This window comes from Populus euphratica, unplaced genomic scaffold (genome assembly GCF_000495115.2).
Source record: "Populus euphratica unplaced genomic scaffold, PopEup_1.0 scaffold536.1, whole genome shotgun sequence".
NCBI lineage: Eukaryota > Viridiplantae > Streptophyta > Magnoliopsida > Malpighiales > Salicaceae > Populus > Populus euphratica.
Genome location: NW_011500412.1, coordinates 113,558 through 123,220, shown reverse-complemented (window position 1 = coordinate 123,220; position 9,663 = coordinate 113,558). Strand labels below are relative to the sequence as shown.

The 9,663-nt window shown below is 30.7% G+C and overlaps 1 protein-coding gene across 2 annotated transcripts in view; it reads left to right on the top strand.

Moving 5' to 3' along the window:
• The window catches only part of LOC105114512 (transcription initiation factor TFIID subunit 8-like), an 18,425-nt gene extending 16,283 nt beyond the window's left edge, over positions 1-2,142 (top strand). The window contains exon 3 of one of the 2 annotated variants that reach the window (XR_840150.1): positions 2,018-2,142. The gene's annotated coding sequence lies outside the window, so the exon portion shown is untranslated. Of the gene's footprint in view, positions 1-960; positions 1,157-2,017 lie in introns of those variants that run through there. The other variant, XR_840151.1, reaches the window with a different exon arrangement.
• Positions 2,143-9,663: the final 7,521 nt, after the last annotated feature.

The window sequence follows — 9,663 nt, the reverse complement described above, 5'->3', positions numbered from 1 at the left end:
GAAAGGAAATGAAAGGCATAAACTTGATATTAATGAAAGCAAAACTTAAGCAATACAAAGAGAGAAAGCAAGATCATGATCTTGATCTGGAAACCAAGATGCCTAAATGCATGGCACATAATTTCTTTTATAGGCCAAAATTAGGAACAATTGATTTGATGACTAATTGATGAGTCGGTGGTCAACTCTTGACTTGGTGACAATCTTTATCCTCGTTTGTCTCAATAACACATAATAGATAACGTTAGAATTAGAACCACTTGTACTCTAAAAGTTTTAGGAAATTTTCTCACCTTTCCAGGAAAAACAATTAAGGTCGTTTTGACTTTTAGAATTCAAGATATGGGTTGAACAATGAATAGTGTCTGGGTTGCAAGACAGATTCAGACTTTTTCATTGTTGCTACAATTTGGACTTGAAAACAGCCTTTTTAAACTAGGCCTCCAATGAAAGTTGTAGGTCTATGTCTTACCTTTCCATTCATATAAAGTAGACCTAAATCCAAGATCTACAACTCCATATATGACCCAATTACTGAACAGTGTTCCGGTTTGGAATGCACGAGCATCTATTTTCTAAGTTTGGCCATCTCTTTTTCCTTTCAATTTCAAAACTTAAACTCATCAATCAATCCTTTTATTTATGTGATAAGCCAGCATTTAAAATGAATATTTACCACAAATTAAAGATACATTATATTATTAGATATGTTATTATAAAACATGTTTAGTTAAAGAGTTATTGATACTTCAAGTGCAAAATAATGATATAAAACCTTGATAAAAATATATTTTTAAATACTAATCACTGTGGGGCCAGAGATAAATTAATGAATGAACTTCTTTCTTTATTGATTATTCTATCCTCACCTACGAGCTTATTCCCTGGCATAAAATTCTTTTGATCTTATAACACAAAAAGTTGGTCATGATGATACAGTTTTTTTTTTGTTCTATATAGTGTTTTCAGGAGAGTCTTCTGTCTCACAAGGATCATGGAGGCAGAACAACATCAACAAAATGTTTACCAAGTTTTTGTTTCTTAACAACTTTCTTGGAACATATGACTTTCCAATTCTCGTGTATGAACGTTTCTTTCCTTTGCTTGATGATGTCTTCCTTTTAGACTTCTCAAGAATGTTTCCCTTTTAGCAATCTGGAGGTAAGGTCAAGCCTTTCTAGCTATGGGATGTAATATGGGGATTGCATTGAATTCTATATTATCTGTCTTGTTTTTTCATTTCATTTTGGGTAATTTTTTATCTGATAAGTCAATCTTGTCTTGTTCTAGGTGATTCTCAGTTCATGTGTTTTACTTGTGTGATCTTCTTTACACTATTTCTCTATTGTTGCCTTGTTGTTGTTGATTGTAATTTGTAAACATGTGTTCATCTATCGTATATACACACACAAACATAAACAATATGCTCTCTTTTGGAATTTAGGCAGGTTATGGTCTTCCCATCTACTATTTAGTTTTTCTAATTTTGTTATACAATATTATTAGATTGGTGTTGTATTCCATGACTTTTGGATTGGAAGTTGAAACATTAATATCATTATCTTTTGAGCTCGTTGGTTCTGCTCAGCTATTTTACTGGAGGTTGTTTAATGGTCATTACTGCTTTCACTAATACCTAATTGCTTGACTTGTTATTTTTCTCTTCTTGTGTTTTATTATGATTATGATCAGTAGTAGTTGCAAGTTGTTTCCCCTCAGTGGAGATGTCTGTTGTGCTAGACTAGTATTTATTTGAATTATGTTGGGATTCTCTCCCTCCCTCTAAAGCTATATGATTATATGTATATTTTTTTTCCTTTTTTATTCTCCTTATTAAAGTGGAGTTGTCAAGGTAGCTAAAAAGGTTTATCTTCTATAAAATTAATGAGCTAATTGCTAGGAAGAATAAACTATTTTAGGAATTCAAAACTAACATGTATTGATATTATCTTACAAATTTCAATCACTCATTTTAGTTTTTTTTTGCATTCTTTCTGAATAATGGATTTTTATTCAGGAATTGTCTGCTATGATTCAGTGTTGCAAGATTGTCAGACTGAAAATCTAAGATGTAATAAAACGTCTTTGGAATCCTTGCAATGACGCAGGAAATCATGTCATTTTGATGAATAACTTGAGCAATCAAACCAACTTGAGAATGTTATCATTGTGCTGTCATTCCTGCTATGTCATTTCTGCTAGTTTTTTTTTTTTTATCTTGCTATTATTGATACGTTTTAATTTCCAAAATTTCCAGTTGAGGATTTGTTTTGCAATTTGTCCCCCACCCCCTCCCCCCCTAAAAAAAGAACAAAAAAAAAGCATTTGTTTGCAACTATTTCAATTATCTTTCTCTGGGCAAAGTTCTTTAGGATGTGCATGCTAAATTTAAAGCAAAGATGGCAAGGAGTTTTGCTTTTTAAGTTAAATTAAAGTGAACTATAGCATAAACATTTCTATTATTTAGGATATGTGCTTGTTTAATAATGACTAGCCTTCTTAGAATCCTAAAGTTAGGCAAATATTAGGACTCATGTGTGTTTTAAAATTATCTGCTTTGCCAGCATATGTTAGTTGAACAACATGTATGAGCAGCTTAATTTTAGCATCGCCATGTTTGCGATGTTTTTTGGTGTCCTGATTTCCCTTGGAAAGTAATCATAAAAGCATAGCTGGACGGAACACTCGTAAGGTTAAGGATACTTGCATACACACACTGTAATTCATATTTAAGCTTCTTCTAAAGATTTATATGTTACCATAAAGCTAATTTATTCTTGATGAACTATTTTGATTTTGCCTAAAATTAGAACGTTAATGGGATGGACTGACCAAAAATATGATGTTGAGATATATATATATATATATATATGATGCCCAGCTAACCTTCTCTATCAGCCAATCATCTCATTCATTGGTTATCACCTCAGTTACAAGTCTTTAAAGATCAAACACTCTGCATTCCTTGAGTTTCATATTGGCAAGTGGTCCACTGATCTCTCTGATGCATCATATCTTCACATCGGATGCTTCTTGAATTATCGTCTTTATCTTCAAGAAGGCAAAGCGTACCTTGTAGCATATATCTCTGGGCATAATTCTCCCAATAGCTGCTGCCCACTTTGTTTCTTCCCGGCCATCATTTTTCACCATAGCCACTGTTTGAAAGAAGTTTCCAGTGGTAATTTGTTGACTAATATTTCATTCACAACATCAAACATAAGTTTTCCTTGAGTTTCTGATTGGGAAATTTGTTTTACTATTCCGATCATTATTGAGTTCTTATATATACTTGCATGTAGGGGTCACATTGCATGCAACCATGTGTGCAAATGATTTCAAGTTTGTAAATATGATCAATCTGAATGCTTTTCACTGTGTCTTCTCCAGTGGTAATTTGTTGACTAACATCATCAATTTCACTAGTATCAGTCGATTGATTAAATTATGTTGTCCAACTTTGTCCCATTTCAAAAGGTATAAAGATGTCTTCTTATCCAAAGTTCTAATAATAAAAGATTAAAATGATTATTGGAAAGAAAACTTCATACTAGGACCTTCTACACTCTTTGTTGATAAAACCCAACAAAATAGACTGAAGGATTAGTTCACAAGAATTATTCCATGCTCATAGTGAACTTGCAACAAAGGTGGTTAAAGGAAGGATAAACTCTCTGTAATGATATCAAGCTTAAATGACACCTTGAAGAGCAAAAAAAAACATAATAAGCATATTTTATAGATTTTCTTCTATATCTTCTGGATCATAAGGCTGCAAAAATATGAAAATTGTATGACTAAAATCCTTTCTTGGATGAGTATGAATGTGCTCACAAAAAAAAGGTCTCATGTTAGAAAAAACAAGATCTTCTTGGAATTGTCTTAATGCCATAATCTAAGTCACAACTCTAATAGGAGTTCTACTTCATTAACTAGAGAAATGGACAGAAAAACCTATTCTCTGTAAAAATTCCTTAATAGGGCATAAAAGAAATCCTATTGTCAAAGAACCCACAGTTGCATATCTCAATTTTGAAATAAAAAAATAAAAAATCAAAGACTATAAACAACATATTGCTTATTTAAAATTTAATTACTAGAATAAATCCTCTAATCAAAACCTCCTATAAGAATATATTTCTAATTTATAATATGTCATAAAAATCTTTAATTTAGAAAATGAATAGCATGCATTGGATTAATATCATTGACAAAGTTATCACTTAGAAATGATATACTCAAATCACACTGTCATTATAAAAAAAAAAGAGGATTAACTACTGAAGGTTTAGTTGATGTAATAGCTGATTTAATTGCATAGTTAAAGGATTAATATCATCTAAACATCTCACAAAACCCTTTTAGTATTGCTAATAAACAGACTTTAATAACTCAATATAAACTCTCTTATGCTACCATTTATTAAAAAAAAAAAAAGGAATTCGTATCCCAGTACCTTTTGTCATGGCTAAAAACATTTCCTTAGGAATAATTCTAGGTAATTATTTCCTCCATACAAAGTATTTTTTTTTTATCATAAATCTTGATGAGATTGCATCACAACCAAAATAAAGGTTCACCAAATATATTTTTCCCTTTGTGATGAGAATTTTATGAATATAAAGATTAAAAAATTCACAATTAAATTGATAATTTTCAAAAAAATCAAATTTAAGTTTGTAATTGAGTTTGACACAATGATAATTTGTACTAAAACATTAAACATATAAAAACACCCTTATCCAACACCTATAAAGAGTATGAACGAGAAGTATAGAAGACTCTATGAAACCTAGTTAATTCTTCAGTAAATCAAAGTAGTTGAATGCAAAACCAAATTAAGAGAATTTTCTCTCTTACACATGATAGATTATTCTACAATCAAAATTAATTAAAAAAATCTAAATATAAGCTAAATAACCCATTTATAATAAATAAAAATAGTGTAAACAAGTCTGGAAAAAAATAATAAAAGAGTTCTATATAAAATAGAAAAAATAATCCTAAATCAACTAGAAAATTAATATAATTCCTGCACAGTAACTTTTAGACCTTGTCACAAAGCCTTTCTGACATTCTATTTACTTGAACTTTTAACCCAATATAAAACAAGACATCTTAAATCTTTTGATAAATTTTCAGCCTGATCCTGCTATCAGATTGAAAATAAAACTGTGTATTAGAAAAAATAAGCTAAAAAATCACTTCTGATTTCTTTGAAATGATAAGGAAAGCACCACTTTGTTTTTTTCGGTCAACATGTTTTATGTAGCCGCTGTTTGGAAGAATTTTTTTTATGGTAATTTGTTGACTAATATTTCATTCACAACATCGAACATAAGTTTTCTTTGAATTTTGGCTTAAGTTTGTGACTGAGAAATCTTTTTACGGTTGTAATCATCATCGAGTTCTTGAAAATAATCTCAATTTCTTCCACCTATGATTTCCTTGTAAAAAAGAAATCCTTGCTAAATAAATAGTCCATAAATTATAAGGAAACAAATAGCAAAACCTGTATAACAACTTATGACTTGTCTTCAAACACATCGTTCTCTCTCGTTTGGATGAATTACTAGGCCTACTATATATGGATGAAAAACTTGAAATGTTTAATTTCCACCCTAATTATAATTATAGCAAAAATTATACTTGTAGCTCTAGATATTGCCCAAATAGTACATAAAGGTGTAGCTTGGTAGATTTGCAACTTGTCAACTTAAATATCTAGAATCAGCTCAATCAATTCCTCTTAGATCCTTTTAGTTTTAGAAATTGTAATAAGCCCAATTGGTACCTGTAACGTATCATTTGATGATGCTTATTGATTTGCATCATCCTTTCTTTTCTCAAAAGAATTTGTCCTCAAATCAATAATAGAAACACCATCTATAGACAACAAGTTCTCATAATCCTACAACAAAGAATCTCAAACACTAGGAATACAATAATCAAGTTTATTAATGTTAAAATATGCCTTCATATACAAAAGTAAAATTACAAGTATGTCATAAAACTAAGCATTCTTAATATTATTTTCTTTTGCATAAAACTAACTTATTTCTTTTTTTTTCCTCACTTTCTTCTTTTTTCACTTGTCATTTTCTCTCTCATATTTTCTAATAATGGTACAAGTGTGAAAGTCTTTTCATACTTTTAAAGAGAACATCTATTTTACAACCAATCATGGTTGGCTTTCTAATCAAATTGCTAAGAATACCCCAACAATAGATTGGTAGCATATATAAGAACCACATCATACAAAACCTCACTCTTATACTTTCTAACAACAAAAAAAATCAAAACTTGTTTATTAACTCTTACTTCATCACATGCATTCAAGCATTGAAGTCTATAAGACCTTTCATACTTCATAGTATTCAGATTCAATTTTCTAACAAATATAACACTAACAATATGAGCACAACTCACACTATTAATTATCATATTACATACCTTATTAATTATGTGGCATTTAGTATAAAAAGATATTCTCCCTTTATTGCTCTACATCATCATTCTTAATTAGAACATCAAGTGATCTTTTAATCACTAAAGTTTCTCCATCAATTGAATACTCAACATCACTGTAATCCTTAAGTGGTGATTTATCATCCTTATATTTTTTGTTTTCACATTCAATCTCTTTATGCTCTCTCATAATCATAACCTTTTTATTTAGATATTATAAAGCTATATTTTCATTACCTAAACACTTAATATCATAGTTATGATTTGTTTTAGTTTTGGGTTTACCTTGGACAATAGTGGTTGAATCCTTCTTTATAGCTTTAGATGGCTTCGCTTTGCTTTCTATGATATTCAACTTTAATGGGGTAGCCCTCCTCTCTTTTATAATTCATTCTTCAATCTATAAAAAAACTTGAATTATCTCATTGGCGTTTACTGATATTTCTCTTCAATTTCTCTACCGTAGTAGCCATATGAACTATATCTTGTAGTGATTAGTACTTAAAAGTGCATTTTTATCATGGTTTTATATCATCATTTTGCACTTGAAGTATCAATAACTCCTTAACTAAAATATGTTTTATAAGAATGTATCTAATAATATAAGATACCTATAAATTGTGGTAAATGTCTATTTTTAATGCAGGCCTATCACATAAATGAAAGGATTGATTGATGACTTGAAGAACTTAAATTGCAAGGATAAAGAGATGGCCAAACTTAGAAAAGAGATGTCGGTGCAATCCAAACCGGAACACTGTTCGGTAAATGGGTCATATCTGGAGCTATATATCTCAGATTTAGGTCAAATTTATATGGATGGAAAGGTAAGACATAGGCCTACAACTTTCATATGGAGCCCAAGATCTAAAAAGGCCATTATCAAGTCCAAATTGTAGCAACAACAAAGAAGCCCGAATCTGTCTTCCAGCCCGAGCACTGTTCGGTATTTTGGCCATATCTGGAGTTCTAGAAGTCCAAATGAGCTGAAGTTTTTACACAAGAAAGCTGAGACAATTGCCTACAACTTTCATGTTTGCAACTGGCTCCAGTTTTGACGTTATCAATGACGTTTTGGGCAGACAAGAGAAGATAAGGATTATCACCAAGTCAAAAGTTGGCCACCCACTTATCAATTAGTCATCAAATCAATAGTTCCCATTTTTGGCCTATAAAAGGAGGCATTTGCCATGCATTTAGGCATCTTGATTTCCAGATCAAGATCATGCTCTTCCTTTCTCTCTTTGTATTTTTTATGCTTTGTTTTCATTAATATTAAGTTTATGCCTTTCATTTCCTTTCCTTTACTTAGTTAACTTTTATGTTCTTATTTTGTTTATCTATTTTGCTTTCTTTCATTATGTCTAGCTAAGTTAATTATGTCAAGGTGAAAAGGTTACACTAATGGTGTAAGAATAAGTATAATGTAAACTTAATATGGACTTTAATGTTTGATACTAACATGTTTTATATTTGTTATCTTGTTCACTCTTTAATACTTTGCTTGTTAAATAACTAATCTTGATTTATGTTGTATAACACTTGGTACAACAAATGCTTGGCACTTTCATAGCCCATAATGTATGGTATAACCGACACCTGAGCTATGAAAGGAACTTGATTTCTTGTTATTGTTGTTGTATTATTGTTATTTATAATTTGTACAATTAACCTCCTTGTGGTTCGACCCCGGTTTTGCCGGGTTATTTATTACTTCGACACTCCTGCACTTGCAAGAAGACATCAATCTTTTAGTCGTGTCATGTAGCTTAATATAATGATGTAATTCAATCAAACTAGTTATCTCTTTATTCAAACCCTTTAAAAATTTTGTCATTATAGCTTCTCTATCTTTCAAAATATTATCTCTAATCATGACAATTTTCATCTTTTTATGGTAATCCTCCACACTCTTAAACTATAAAGTCAAACTCTACAATCTTTAAAATAATTCCCTATAATAATATCTAGGAATAAACCTCTTTCATCTCATCCCAAATCTTTACGGGTCTTTCTCCATGTCTTATCCTACCTAAAATAATTTGATCCCACCAAATAATAGCATAGTCAGTAAACTTAATAACAACAAGTTTTATCTTATTTTTCTCAAAGTAATGGTGACAATAAAAAATCAACTCTACTTTCTTCTCCTATTTTAAATATTCTTCAAGGTTGTCTCTACCCTAAAAAGTTGGAATCTTCATCTCGACAATGAGGACCAGCCCAACATCACTCATAGACACACTATTAACCTATTGAAGGTGCCAAGTGGATCGATTACAAGGGCTAGGGCAAAAAGACTTAAAGATATATTAAATGGGCTAGTTCAACATATATGGAGCAAAATGGACATACGGACGCTTAAGGATCATAATGGGTAGCCTCTAATTTTTAAAATCCAAGTCTAAGAAGAGCCCAATCCGAGTTCCATAAAGGGCTAGTATGTTCGGCCCCAAATCAGCCCTAAATTGGCTTATCTTCTATATAGATAACAAGGAGTCCAAGTCAACATATTATTCTCATAAAAAGCAAGGATTTTTAGCCAAATTTGGTTCCTAAGTTAGAAAGGATTAATTAAGTCAAACAAATTGGAAGGAAAACTAAGTGATCATAAAGACCTAGAGAAAGATTCCTAATCCTTTAAAATTGGTTAGAGATATGGCGAGAAACTAATGCTCTTTATTGAAAAATAAAAAGATAAAGATACAATATATGAGATAATACAGGGATTATCTGATCTTAGGTAGCTCATCAAGCATGCAAACTTCTTTCATTTCTTTCTTTAGTTTTTTTTTTTTATGAACTAATGGAGATAACCTTCGATGATTGATCTTTCTCTCTTTTGTCAAGGTGTGGCATTCCTCAATGTCATACCTATGATTAAGGAGAAAAAAGAAAATGTTTTTAAAGTTCCTCGTATTCATGTGCCACTTTTCATAAGAGGTAGATATTGTAAAAAACATTTCCTCTAATAACTACTAATACCTTAGTCTACATGATGATTAAAGGTGTAATTATGATCTCAAGAAATGTTTGGTGACACGACTAAAAGATTAATGTTTTCTCCCAAGTGCAAGAGTGTCGAAGTAATAAATAACTCAGCAAGACCGGGGTCGAACCACAGAGAGGTTAATTGTACAAATTATAAACAATAATTATAAACAACAACAATAGCAACAATAACAACAACAACAA